Source organism: Macrobrachium nipponense, chromosome 8, assembly GCF_015104395.2.
Source record: "Macrobrachium nipponense isolate FS-2020 chromosome 8, ASM1510439v2, whole genome shotgun sequence".
NCBI classification, from domain to species: domain Eukaryota; kingdom Metazoa; phylum Arthropoda; class Malacostraca; order Decapoda; family Palaemonidae; genus Macrobrachium; species Macrobrachium nipponense.
The window spans coordinates 69193484-69209643 of record NC_087203.1 but is presented as its reverse complement, the minus strand read 5'-3'; positions in this window follow the sequence as shown (position 1 = coordinate 69209643).

Genomic DNA, 16160 nt, shown 5'->3' with positions numbered 1-16160 from the left:
CCATTTAAGTTAAATGTAAAGAAATAAAATCAAAATCTGACGAATACTGAAGGCAAAAGCAATTCAATCCAGCTCTTATATCATGTATCTACCCATTTAAGACCCCCGGCCGGGAGTAGCCCACTTTACATTCTTATGGAAAAATGGGGGGTTTTTCAAACTCAATGAACTTTTTTTTTTCCGACCGATTTTTCTCATTCAAAAACCATTTGAAAGATAATTTTCTCTACTAAAAACTCATAACTGTGACTTTTTACGTATTATTTTTTTTACCGATAATTTCAATAGGTAAAAATCAAATTTTAAAATTCTGTGCTATGAATATTTAGACATTTTAATACTCTGTTATTTGGTTTTTGAATGACTAAAATCGGTCAGTAAACAAAAACGTTAAATAAATTTTTTTTCCGAAAATCTAAGTTTTGAGAAAACAACCGACAAAGTTTTCATATACTACATTTACATCTGTAGATTCTTAAGTAAACCTAGAGACTTGAAATTTGGAGGATATATAGAAGCCATGTTTATAAACATGCACTGTAATTTTTATTGAGATTGATCTATTTATGAGCAGACGAAAAAAATTAACAGCTGACACTGTAAACAAACAATGCATGTGGGAGATTATACGCTTGTCTTTCTTTATCACTGACCTTATTTTACGCTTTTAGCTTACTTGATTATCATCTCTAATTACCTCATGCTACTATCAATATGATAATGACGCAAAATCATTCTCAATATCTACGAAAAGACGAAGAAATGAACAGAACCTACTTTACTGGCGTATCTTTTATTTACCCAACTCGTATTATTCAAAGAAAACGTTGAGTTCATTTAAAAAACGAATCTCTAAATTAGGGGGAAACTATAGAAAAAAATTTCAGGTACTCGGGACAGAAAAGGGTTCCCTAATCCCTACCAGATTAGTGTTGCTTGCGCGACCCCCTGCGCTAGAGGGGGCATAGATAAGTGGAGATTAAAGCCTTTTTAGCCATGATTTATACATATTTCATAAATAAACTGTTTGAAACTTAAAGTAGAGTGGTTTTCCTACCAAAAAACGTCATAAACCCAAAATGGGTTTCCGGACCCCATGGGTCGACAGACGCTCCCCTTAAGGTGCATCTGGTTGCAAGGTCAAATTGCTAATTGTATACATAAAAGTATTCAGTATTAAAAGTTAAATACTTACAAAGCACTTAATTACATTACACAGGGTAATTCCATTGTCAAGTGGGTCTTTGACAACAGATGAATTCTTGAACTACCATCATAGTTGTCATGAATATGATTTTCACCATTGCTATTTTTATCATTCTGTTATTATATGATTTTTCTATATATTTAACAACTTAATTCACTGGTAATGTAAACTATTATTCTTATATCATTAATATCATTAACACATTGTCTACAGTAATGATTAGAAAATATGAGCATTGACATCCAATATCTCGACCATTCATGTTTGTCGTTACAAGACAGATTGGCTTCATTGCTGTGTTACCAGACCATTTTCATGAAACATAAGAGGATTGGGTAAAGGAACACTTTAAGGCAACTGTATGTAGTACATACGCTCACAATGGTCCAGTTAGAGCTAATAAAGATGAATGAAGTGATCTTCGGACAGCTTATAAACTTTCTGAAAAACATATCAATGTTATTATAGGTATGCAACGAATGAAAGTTAAACTTCCCGTGCAACTGCTGTCCAAAAGTACTTATAAATCTTTTGATCACTTCGACCACCAAGGATATTTCAAGAGAAGGGCTGGAAAATTACAAGCCATTTCATTCGACTTGTTGATAGATAGTTTGATCCGTTTTATTCTCGACTGCCAACAGATAGAAAATCATCAAGAAATGCTTACGTGACTAAACCTGTAAATGCAAGACAAAAACTTTCAAGACATGAATAGAACCGCTAGAGAAATGAATGTGAAGAAAAGTACAATGCTCTATCCTTTGTCTAACTTGCTAAAAATGGCAAAATAAAACCTTGGCATATCGTATACTCTAAATTACAGACTAAATCAGGCTGGGTTGGGGCACTTTTTTGGTTGCAAAAGTCAAATGGGAGCGTACGATCAGCACTCATCACCAGTTGCATTTAAACATCGTCTCAGAGCCCACCTTTTCGGAAAAGACAGCACACTTGTAACCTCAAAGAGCAACGTTTAAAATTGCAACAGTGAAAATGTAACATCCGCCTCATTTTCCCAAGTCCCTGACAAGCAAGACGCATCATTCGAAAACGAAGGAAATTCCCTTCAGAAAGAACCAAGTATATCAGCAATTATATTTTGCTTACCAGTATTTAATAAGGATGATCAAAGTGATGACTTCAAAGACCAGGAAGTTGAAGAACAAACATGGGAAGATGCCATAGAAGAGGACGAAGAATAGGGTTTGCGATATGTTGGAGGGTTCATTGTTCACAAGTTTCCACAACTGGAAAATTTAGGAGCAAAAGTAACAAAGAAAGAGGACACAAAGATTGGTGCCATAAGCTTTAGTGAGGGGTAACTAATGAAACCTAGTGTTTCTTGACCATTTGAAATGTACGGATAAGAAGTTTGATTCTCACCATGGTGGGAGGAAAATGTTTTAAGTCTTAAAAGGAGCGATAATTAAACTAGCGGATATAATTAGCATTCACATCCGAATAACTTCAGAAGTCGAAATATTTTGTTCCATGCCGTACAGTTTTTAAAATTCGAAATTTGAAGAGACATTAGTAGTTCAGAAAAGCGGAGCATAGTTTGAAAAAGTTAGCGACATAGCTATATATGTGCAAAATGTGATTTTATGGAGATCTGTTAAATGTGTAATTTAGAAATATATTTATATTATTGTTTATAATGTTCTTTAGAACTCGCTCATGATTACTTAATATATTAAAATATAGTTTTTATTCTGAGTATTATTTTCCTTCAGAAATAGATAATAGTATTTAATAACGGATAAAAAGAAGAAAGCAAAGGTAGGTTTTCTATCATTTCAATCTTATTTGGCGAAAATGTTCTAATGATCTCTCTTATGATTATTCTTCTTAACATAATAGAATGAAGAACCTTCACCTGACTATTAATTTAATTATCGAATAGCTTAGAGTATTTAGAAAAATAAAAAAAAGAGAGAAAGTAAAGGCAGGATTGCTATAGTTAAGGGGCCTGACTCAACGCCATCTTGAATTGACAAGGCCTGTGCGATCACTCTTGATGTGCACAGTTCTGTATTTTTGGTGTTATTTATCACTTTTTATGCAGAGTATCTAATTGCTATGTTAGATCATTAGATTTCACAGTCTTTAACAACATCATAATCCTCTAAACCTGGTCAATTTAACTAAATATTCTGCATAAAGTTGGAAAATCAGCGCAGAAGTTATGATGAGAAACAACAGAGTTTATTAACACAAATGATTATAAAATACATTATCAGTCATTGCTGATGACTTTAAATGAAACTCAGTACTTGTAACTTTCATATTTTGTAAACTGTTCAACCATTTATTTTTTATTTGTATTACTGTGGTTACTTTTTCTGAGGCCATCTAATTTGCATAAATTACACAATTCAGAAGCAGATTCTCTCCTCTGATATGCATACAAACTTACATAAAAGGCTAATATTAAATCCATCGAGTCTAGAAAGGCAAAATGTCAGCCTTGCCCTACAAATTTTCAATGAATATGTCATAGAAGCACTTTTGCCAAATTCTGAACATGTAGTTAATTATATTAAATTCATTTATCTCTGGTGGATCATAATGTATGTAAAGCTTCCACATAAAGGTAATCTGTTTCACAATAAATATGCTACTCCACTAACGTATATTGTAAATGACGAGAAGTATATTTTCCTACAGGAATTCCATTTCTGGTTAGATCTCTGGAATAGCATTACTAAAACTGGTGGAAAGCTGAGTAGGGAAACATTCACTGCCTTAAAACACACAACTAGTGCGATTATAGAATTAACAAAATACTGCGTAGAAAAATTGAAAATGAAATATGTCTTACTAGGAAAATTTCAAATCAATCAACTTGAAAATAGATTTGGTAAATATCGTCGACTTGCTGGCTGCAATTACATTTCCTTACAACAAGTGTTGGAGTGTGAACAAAAAAAACTGAGGTTAATGTCTGTTCTCAGAATAGCTTTTAATAAAAAAAGACATCGAACTGAAGATCTTCGAAGAAAAACTGGGAGTGCATGAATAATAAGTCCGGAAATAACGATTCCTTTGATATTGCTGTCAGTCAAGATGATGTTGATAAATGTATGGATCTTTTCACGGTTATCACATACCTTGCTGGCTACTGTGTGTATGCTGTTGTGAACAAATTTAAGTGTAGCTCCTATAAAGACTTACTTACTTGCCAAGAAACAAAAGATAGCTTAACAGAATATAACAGTTACATTCAGGCTATAAGCAGAGGAAGGCTTCTTTATCAGCCTAAATTTGCAGTAAAGGTAATTCTGTTTAACTATATAACCATTAGTAAACTATCACAGTGTCCTGATTTTATCAAATCAATGTATCAGTGGAATTTGACCACGGACATTTCACTCACTGTCCTCGCTGATAATGATGCCTTCTTACCTCTAAATGATTGTGATGCTGGACATAGCATAGAAAAAATTCATAACATGCTGATATTTGCTTCCTCCAATGTCCTACTACACAATTATTGTAAGAAACGTAATGAAAAAATTCAAAATTGCAAAATTTGACAAAAAAGAGAAAGCTGGATACACTGAAGAAATAAGATTCAGAGGAACAATTGCTGTAAATTGTAGTGAATATTTATTTTGTATATAGCACTTATACCTTTTCCTAAAGAGGGAAGCATCTTTTGTGACCATTTTTTGTGCTCTTGGCCTCCTTTCTAAGTATACAAATGTATTATATACTCATTTCTGTGAATAAACTTTTTTGTTTTCATTACTGTATCTGCACTGATTTCCCTTCATATTTAATCATATTAACCAGGTCCAGAGGATACTGATGATGCAAAAGACTGTAGAACATAATTAACTTACACAAAAATTATATATTTTGCAAACAACTGATAAATGCCACCAAAAATACAAAGTTGTGAATGGAAACGCATGGCCAGACTCAGACGTCTGGTGATGACTCATGCTCGGGTCTCTCAGGCCTACTCAATTCAAGATGGCGTTGCCTGACTGCGGTAATTGTGACGTCACGCACCTAGCCGTTTAATCCTGTACCCCAGTGTAAGCTGCCCATGACAAGACCTTATAATATTATTCTCTAGACCTTGGTTCATCTAGACCGTCTCACTCGGCACACCAAGCACTGGCTCAATTAAGACCTTTTTTTTTCCTTTTTTCTGTATTGCATTTGATTGTTTTCATATTTTATCATAACATTCAATTTGCTGTGAAATAACATTTTATTTTTTATGTGAATTGGTACTGTTTTTACGTACATATTATAGTAAAGATTTTACTGCCTCTTCTCTCCTCAACAATACCATGACGTACGATAACTTAAATTCATTCATTCATTATTCCTTAAAAACATAAATGCTACCTCCCTCTACCTCAAGTTAGCTGTGTATTATCACAGTGATGAATGATTTTGTAAATCATTTGTGCTAAATTTTGTGTGAAAATCTTTGTTCTTTCATTTACTATTTTGTTAATATTGTTCAACTAGACAGTCTCACTTGGCGCACTGAACACTGGCTCAATTTACTTTTTTTTTCTTTTCTTTTTATTGCATTTCATTGTTTTCATACTTTATCATCTTTACGTTAAATTTGAGAAATTCCCTTTTTATGTAAATTGTTATTGCTTTTACATACATACAGTAATATTTTAACTCTCTCTTCTCCTTCTCCTCCTCAACATATCAACGCTCCCTCGTTCAGTCTCAAGTCAGCTGGGCGTGACATCACCGCGGTTATGTACGATTTTATACATCTTTTATGCTAAATGTTATATTGAAAGCTAAATTTTATATTAAATACTTTATACTTTAATGCATTTTGTCGAATATTGTTATCATTAAACTATATATTGTAAATTAAAAAATAAATTAATACAGTTTAACTTGTAAGACCCAGTAGGCCATCGAATACAAGTATAAACTAAATAATCAGTCAGTTCGAAGTACGGGAATTTATTTGACAAACGATACAAAATTTTCTCGAAAATTTTGTTCGAAAAACGGAAAGTTTGACATATGAAACGTTCGACAAACGAGGTACCACTGTATATTCAGATTCCCGATCTATAAAACCAAATCTATGGTTGTAGCATTCGTTACCTACTACATAAATCAGGTCAACCTCATTGTTTATCTTGACTTGGCTGTCTTTCTGTTGTTTGGTGAATGACATTTATGTTGAGTGACTTCGAACTTTACTTTTTTAGTAGTTCAACATATAAAACTATACATATTTTTATGATCTGATAATGGAAATGTGTATTTTAATTGTGCTGTGCCACCCACAAAAACCCTTTTTATTAGAGGGAGCACAATTACTCAATTCATAAAAATCATGACTGCATTGCAAGCCAAGGTAGATGCAAGAAAGCATCAGGCAAGAGTGTCAGGAAAGAGCAAATTAGTAAAACAGTAGGCATGTGTCCTTACAATATACAGACCTTTTATTTTATTACATACTGACACTACTCATATGGGATATTAATATAGTTTTTTAATAGTACTATTGTCCAACTAAAGATCAGTAGAGCATTCCTAATTTTACACATTTTTCAAGACTGGTGGAAATTTTGTCAATAAGTAAGTATCCATAGCTAACAAAAATAAATTATATTTTTCATTTTTCTAAGATATACTTTAAAACCGAACTGTGGTAGTCCACACGCTACCTGCAAATCCTGAAAATTAATATAGAATACAGTACAGGCTATCCAGAAAGGCTTTATACCATAAACTAATACATCAGCAATAACATTTATAATTTAACAGTAAGTTAGGGAACTTTCCCTAGCATAAAATCTCACCAGAGAGGGAGAGTCAAGATTTTTTGTCTGATGATAGCTATTGTTACCTTACTTATTACAATTCCAGCCTGTATTACATCACAAAGCTTAAAATTTTGTAGTGTGTATTTTATATTAACAGGTTTGAATATTTGCTTCTCAGTGGCTTGTGCAGTTGCCTGATTTTACCCCTAGCCTTTATTCCAAATGTCATGGCTGACTGTGCAGAACATTCAGTAAACAGTGCCCCAAGCAGAATCATTTTGCTTACAAAAGCTATTCATAGCCTGTATTGACCCTCCCAGCAAGTGCAAAAATGCCTCAGACTATAGACTTCTTAACTGCAAAAAATTCTTATATGGACAAGTGGAACTGTCATTATCATTGCTCTCTAAATGGTTGTTGCTAATGGAAATAAAATATACTTAATCCACTTAGCATAATCAGACTTGGAAGTGCATTATTTGTTTTACTACCTCCCACTGCTCAAAACCCCGAGCATGATGGTCATATATCCCAGTAATGCTATGATGTATGACCTATAGAGTATCAAAATTAGAAAAGTGAGCCTTTGCACTGAATGAGAAATAACTTTAAACCATCAAAACAGTGAATTCAGTGGCAATTATTTGAACTTGTAAAATATTGTCACCAGAAAGGCATATATTTGTTGAAAAAAAAATCTACAGCAATATGAGCAGAATGATACAAAAAATTAAGAGGCAAGGTATAATATACAGGTAATCCTTGAGTTACAATGTTTTGAGCTGCAACATATTGAACTTATGATGGCTACAGTTATGATATTTTCTAAGTTACGATGACAATACTGATACATACAACAAATATTTTAAATCTTGCGCGAAAGGCTCAGGCAGCTTGTCGTCTACAGTATAAAGTAGTGTCAGTGTTAGTTTGTCTTCCAAACACCAAAATGAGTCTCCGGCTGGTAGTGTGATGAAGAGACCATCCATCACTTTAGAGCAGAAAATGAAAATTATCAACCAGCAAGCCGAAGGAAAGGCAATCACGGCCATTGCAAGTGATAAGCGTCTATTGCAGTGTACAGCATCCACCATCACTAAGGATATAACAAGAAAGAGGACAGGGCCTTTGAAAGAAATGGAGCAGTTACTGGTCATATGGATGCAGGACCAGATACAAAACCGTATGCCACTCAGCCTCTTGACCATTCAAACAAAGGTATGCTTGCTTTTCGAGGAACAAAGATCTCAACGATGATACCCACAACACAGATTTTGTAGCAAGTCATAGATGACATCAGCAATTCAAAACCCACTATAATTTTCAGTGTGAAAATTAGCAGTGAAGCAGGAAGCACTGATGTCAGGAACTGCTAAATTTAAGGATGCTTTGCATAAGATCATCGTTGATGAAGGGTATTTTTCAGATCAAATCTTTAATGTCGACAACTAACAGGACTGTATAACAGTCTTACATCCAAAAAGAGGTAAAAAATGCCTGGGTTAAGGCATGCGAAGATCAACTGACTACTATTCTGCTTAGGGGAAATGTGAATGGGTATAAACTCAAGCCATTCATGATTTATGACTCCTAAAATCCGAGGGCATTAGTAAGAATCAGCAAACATTTGCTTCCTGCACATTAAGAGCATAATAAGAAAGGATGGATGACTGCACTCCTATTTGAAAACTGGATTGTGCATGGCTTTATTCCAGAGTGAAGAAATATTTTAGCGGCTACAATCAAGGCCTGTTATCTTTGGAATACATTTGCACAGGCTGTTGAGGTTACAGATAAAGAGGACATAAAACTCAAAGCTTTCTGGAAGGAATTCAATGTTCTGAACATAGTAAGGGCATGGAAGAAGGTAACAAGAGTGTATGAATGGGATTTGGAAAAATCTGCTAAAAGTGTATATGAATTCATGTTTTGATAAGGATGGAGCAGTTGTGGAAATTTAAAAAATTTCATGTCACTTGGGAAAAGTTTAGATTTAAAACTTGAAGAGGAAGATAAGAACTCATAGATGTACAAGATGTAAAGCTAATGGCAGAAGATGTAACTGAACTTACAAAAGAGAGAAAAAGAGTAGAAGAGGAAGAAGAAATTGAAGAAGAGTCAGAGCAAAAGTTTACGATGAAAACCATGACAGAGGCATTTGCCTCAATTGAACACGGAATGAAACTTTTCAGTAAAATGGATGTGAACTTGGAATGATTTGCTAAAGTTGAGAGAGGAGTTCAAGATGTTCTTGCATGTTATAGAGTCATTTATGAAGGGTAAAAAAATGCACTGTACAAGCTACTACGGATTACTTCCTTGAAAAAATTATTCCAGTGCCATCCCTTCCACCACTTTGAGCCTCAACCCTCTTCATCTCGAGAACCAACAGGTGAAGAAATAACAGCTGAAGAGGAGCGAATTGATGAACCTGCTGCTTTATCATCACCAAACTCCTCTTCCAATAGTATTTAGTTAAATGTAGCCATCAGCATAATGACATCATTCAAGTATGCCAATGACAGACTGAATCTTGGTGAGTACAGTACACGTCTGATTCTTATTTGTGTTATGCAATTTCTCTTTGTATTATCACAAGTCTTGTTCATTGGTGTACTAGTGTGAAATCTCCAACTTGCATTGAACCTCCAGAATTAGCTGATATTAGTAATTAGACCAATTAAAAATAAAAAAGGAATTAACAGTACAGTACATATCTGTATGGATTACTGTGTATAGTGCAGGCTTGGCTGCCTCCGAATTATGATATTTTCGAGTAACAACAGGGTCACTGTAATGCATCCCCATCATAACTAGGGATTATCTGTACACCCTTCTTTTCAATTGAGGACTGTATCATCATCGTGAAAATTTAAAAATATCTATTATTAAAATTCAAATGTTATAAAAACGTCAAAATAACCATGACAGTCTAGTTTGAGCTAAAAGCATAATGTAAGATGTGATGATTGCCATTAGGAGGCAATACCTCAACCGAGCATTTGTTCCCACAAAACATATTGAATGCAGTACAGTACAATGGCAAAATAACTCCTCAAGACTGGCAATACATAACAACACAAAACTAGAAACGAAAAGGATTCAATAACATCATACTGGATGAAAAAAAAATTATTTTTGCTATAAAATATTATTCAACAGACCTAATGACTTTATCCTTCTGTACATTCATTCTCATGCCTAGACCACACTTCAGTGGCATCTTGCTCATTCCTCTATGCTAACCTCAATCAAGAGAACTGTAAGGAAGGGAGGAGGGCACTAAAACATTATGATTAATGGGTTTGTTGGAAAATGTTTTATTGTTAAAACATAGTGTTCTTATGAACCCATAAATTATTAATAGCCTGAATCACAATTTAGGAGAGAGGGCAAAGAAGTGTTAAAAAGAGACCACAGCAAAAGAATTCTGTCCATTTTCCAAAAGACCTGTTAGTTGAGCAATAGTTCTACATTGAGAGCTTTCTTACAGCAATGGATTTGTAATGGAAGTCAGGAATCCCAAAGACAACCTTCACCAAGAAATTGAGTTGACTGGAGGTACTCCAGCAAATGCAAGCCTCCATGTGTGCCATATATGTACATGAAAGATGAAGGTCTTCCTAAAGATGGAGATGATTGGTAAAACATGACTCACTGTGATGATCAACTTGAATGTACAGGCAAACAGACTTTTGGGTAAAATCTCATAAATGAAATCTTGTGAAGGTGTTTTGACACCAACTACCTGCTCAAAGATGAAGGAGGATGAACCACTTGAGCTTTATCTGGAGTAGAGAGAGATCCTTTACTAAAATGTTCAGTTAAACCTATGCAATAACCTGCCACAGCCAATATGAAACAAAATATTTAAGAGAAAAAGATTCGTGCAACCAGTATGAAGAAAGAGTCAAGTAGGCCAGAAAGCTTGATTCTGTTGGTGATATACCCTGATGGCCCTCACCAGACAAAGACTATCTTCTCTAAAGAGCTCTGGTGCAAACAAAGAGCCCATGTCTTCCAAGAGGTCTGTTGAGGCTGTACAGGATCGAAGTCAAACTCCCAACTTAAGAGGTTTAACTGTAGTCCAAGGAACTGACTGGGCAAGATGTTGAAACAGGTCATAAATGCTGCCATCATTTCCTAAATCCAAGCCATGCTGGAGAAAGACCACAAAGAGATTAGATCTGTAACCTTTAATTTCTGAGAAGGAGAGTTTCTTGTAGTTCCTTAGGTAAATGAAGAACTCATTACCTGAGCAAGTAAGTCCACTTGCCCTACAAAGAAGTGATTGAAGATCTACAAGGGGGTGACAATAGCTGTTGCTATAACTTTCAATACACTGGATACTCTCCAGGCATGAGGTTGAAAGGCCTTGAATAATTGTGGAAATTAAGGAATTGGGACTATTACAGAAGTGCTCTCCAAGCGACAAGAATTCTGGGTTGTCTACAGTTCATTAAAAATTTTATCACAACTAATCTCAAAAACCTAAAAATGATGAAAACTGTACACTTTCATACCATCCCAAGCCTGCAACATGGGATACACAACCCAAGCTACTGGGTCTAGCTGCAGAGAGCAGTACAGTGGTAGTCTGGAGTCCACAATGTGGCAAACACATCCAAATAATAAGTCTTGCTAAGCATATGCCAATACGTACGACACAAATTCCTTGAATGGGCTATGTTATGTAAATGTAAAATTGCCTCCCCATCAGGACTTAATGAATTTTCTATCATTACAGTCTGCTTAAATAATCTCCACCTACATTATCACTACCCTTAATATAATGTATACTCATCTTGAACTACTGAAGATGATGAGCCCACCTCATTAACCTTCAAATTAAGGGGTTTTGCGGTATCTAAATATGTTAATGGATGGTGATCCGTTTCCAAGATGAACTGCTTGCCATACAAATATGGGTAGAACTTCTTGATAGCCCATACAACTACCAAGCATTCTCTCTTGATTACAGCATACCTCTAGTTCACCTCAGAGAGTATCCTGATTGCATAAAAGACTGGCCACTTCTCATCATCATGTTCCTGCAAAAGTACAGCTCCAAACCCTGTAGCGGATGCATCTGTATGAAGAATAAAGGGTTTCTGGAAAGTTATGAGTTTCAGAATAGATGCTTTAGTCAGACTTTCCTTCAGCTCTCTGAATGCCTTATCCTCACTCTCACCCCATACTTGACATACTCTTCTTAGTGAGATTAGTTAGTGGCACAGCAATCTCTGCACAGCCTGGAATGTATCTCCTATAATAACCAGTTAAACCTAGAAAGGATCGAACCCTTCTTTTAGTCAGTGGTACTCCAGCTTCTTGAATGGTGTTGATCTTTTCTGGTGTCAGCCGCATACAGCCATCTCCTGCTATATGTCCTAAATATTCAAGGGTTTTCTCTCCAATTTCTGTTTTACTTGGTCTTACAATCAAATTGGCATCTTTCAACCTTGCTAGGGGATCTTGCAGCAGTACACAGTGTTCATCCCAGGTTTCTGTGTGAATTAAAATATCATCAAAAGTCTCTACATTATGTAAATTTCCAAACAATTCCCTATTGCAGGAGCTGTTACTAAGACAAATGGTAGAATACTGTAAATTGGTAAAGTCCTTCACATGTTGCAAATGCAGTACTATATGGTTTACTATCCTCCACTAATGAAATCTGCCAGTAACCCTTTGTCAAATCCAGTTTGGTAAAGTATTTACTACCAGCAATTTTAGAGAGTATATCGTCTACCTCTGATATTGGTTCTGCATCAAATTTAACTACTTTATTCAGTTGCCTCAAGTTTAAGCATAGCTAACGTTTCCATCTTTCTTAAGGGCTACACACATTGGTGAAGAACATGGAGACTTTGATGGTTCAATAATATTTAAATTTTTCAAATTTTGCAGTTCCTTACTTACCACTGCCTGTAAGTGAAAAGGAATAGGATAAGGTTTTGCTCTTATGACTTCTGGATATTTCAGTTCAATGTGACAAACTTGTTTCCTCATTTTACCTGGGACATCTGTGAACAAGTCTTTGAATTTTTCAAGAATTTCTTTTGCATCAGCTACTATTGATGTTGTCATGTGCTCATCCAGATAAGCATCCATCAAATTTTCCTGCTGAGTGTGACTGGGTGTTGTATAGGCCTCTCCGACCAAGCCTTCTTCCAACACTGCTACGGAAGTTTTATGCATCTCTTCTGGATCCCTATAAACATATCTTTTTAACATATTTATGTGAAATTTTCTGTGAGTATTATTCACATCAATAACATAGTTAAGCCTGTTGCAAACCTTAGTTACTTTATAAGACACTTTCCACTGAAGCAATAGCTTATCATTGTTAGTTGGAAGCAATAAAAGAAGAACATCACCAACTTTCAATTTCCTATTCTTAGTTTTCAGATCATAGTACGTATTTCTTAGCTTTAACTTCGGCACTGTGAAGTTCCTCAATAACTAATCTGCAAGTATTCTAAAGTCTTTCTCTTAGATAAATAACATTTTCCTAAGATGCCCTCAACTCAAGTTCTTCAATATTCTCAGTCGATAATTCCTTAAGAAAAGTTAAAAGTCCCCTTCCCCTAACAGTATGACCATAAACTAATTCAAAAGGAGAAAACTTAGTACTTGCCTGTGGTACATATCTATAAGGGAATAATACTGGTGCTAAGAATCTATGCCACTCCTTAGATGTTTGCTACACATCCTCTTCAACATCTTAGAGTGTCATTAAATTTTTCCACCAGGCCATTACACATAGCATAATAGGGAGGAGTGTTAATCACCGTAATTGATAACAACCTATAAACTTCCTCCATGATTTTTGAAATAAATTGTCTTCCTCTATCAGACAAAACCTCTCGAGGCATACCAATCCTACAAAATATTTTCAGTAATGCTTCTGCAATATTATGGAATCAATATCTGATAAAGCTACAACATCAGGAAAACTTGTTGCAAAATCTACAACTGTTAGAATACATCTTGAGCCATTCAAGGATCTAGGGTCAATAGGACCCACTAAATCAACCCCAACTCTAGGAAAAGGTACGCCTTATGTTGGCAAATATCACACAACCTAATATATCTAACTACTTTACAAATAATACCAGGCCAACAGAATTTTTCTAAAATCCTATTTTCAGTTTTGTCAATACCAAGATGACCACCCATCAGTCCTGAGTGAGCCATTTCCAAGACTGTTGATCTGAATGTACTAGGAATAATTAACTGTTCTTTAAAAGTTTCTCCTACCTTGACCTTTCTATAAAGAATTCCCTCTTAAATATATATATCCTGAAACTTCGGTTCCATTTCTTCTGCTGAACTCTTGACCCTCTTGAGCATCCTTCTTTATCTTCATGAGGCTACTGTCTTCTTCCTGTGTTTCCCTGATGGACTTTGTTTTTGAGATTCAATACCTCAGTTATTTTAAGTTTAGGGTTTTTCTTGTTCTTCTGGCTTCTTGTTACTGCACCAGCATGACTACTCAGATCTTTGCCTAGGGTTGCACCGGGTATTTCACCAATGATTAAACATTCAATGGTTTTCTAAACAAGCTGCTAGAGTTTTACCTGTCAATTAAGGACACTTCACAAAAATTTCAGCTTCTAGATACACAAACTTCAGAATTGGCCATAATAAAATTGACTAATTCACCTGTAAACTTATCCTTGGTTACCAGGCTTTTCCTTACTAATACAGCAGTGCAGCCTGTATCCCTCATCACTAACACTGGTGTTCTTTCAACTTCCCCAGGAGCTGTATTTAGTTTATCGCATTCACTTGCGCTACTTCCACCACAAACTACTTTCAATCTTTTCCCTTCTTTAATAATCCAGCCATCAGCGTTCATAATTTCTTTAGGATCAACTTTGACAAAGTAGCTGCATGTTCAGTACTATTAGATTGAATCTTACCTTTTGAAACACTACTGTCCTTGGAGGTAACTTGTTCCTTCAGCACAGCAGCTAAGCCTTACTTTTCTTGTCAGATGCACTTTTTTTTCTGCCACCACTACCTTTATAATAGTAATTTTTTGCCCTGTGTCTACTGACTCTACTTTGCACCGTAGGTGTTATCACTGATTTACCAGGAAATTATTGCACAGGATAACAATGAGCCTCAATATATCGGTCAATAATTGCCACCACTTCCTGAAGGGTTTTTAACTTTCTTTATGAAAAATGCTTAAATTAGGTCACAAGCTTAAAAAAATTGTTCCCTCAAAATTATATCCTCAAAGGAATCAAAGTCTACCACATCCTTCCATCTCCATCCATCCATGCAACAACTTTTTTAAAGAAGCTGCTGACTGTTGAGCAGTCTCACATCTAACTAACTTAGAACTTCGAAATTTCATACGGAATTCTTCAGAAGTACAGTAAAAAACTTGTAAAAGAGCAGCTTTTACCTGATCATAACTTTCTGCCCCTGTTGCAGTTAATTGATGGTAAATTTCCAATGCCTTACCTTGAAGAAGGGCTGCCAAACTAATTGCCCAAACCTCATGCTTCCATTCTGCACTGTTAGCAAATATGTAGTACTGTGCCATATGGGAAAGCCAAGAATTCATCATTCTCTGTAGAAGCAGATTAAAACTAATTTCTTACTGTTTTTTTTTATGAATATACCTGTGGACACTGGCAGTTGTGAAATTCCAGCAACTAAAGAAGCTAGACCCATTATTCTCACTATCAGGTCTGGCTCTGAAAAGGTAACAATGGCCAGCAGTGCACTATCACTGAACATCCTTGAGCAATGCACTGTCTCTCTTGAGCCAAATGGTCAGGTGAAAGATTAAAAAATTTCTGTCATTCCATTTCTACTTACTGATGTCATTCTCAAACGTTTTTTAATTTCAATTTGAATGAAATAATCTGCTGAAATTTCTTTTGCTACCTCTTTTTCTCCTTGCAAGGTGTGCGCTGGCTACCATAATGAAGATTCCTCATTGACAACTGTTTTCTATTACAATTCATGATTATCATACTTTTGCTGTGAAGTCAAGAGGAGAACAGTTCTGATATGCAAAGTTCATAAAATCCAAAGTTAATTCACTCTCCTTGGAGAACTCAAGAAGGTGGTTACACCTGAGAATCTCAGGAAGGCTTACTATTAACAAACCAATAAATTTATTGAATGCACATTCCTTTCCTTAGATCAAAGACATG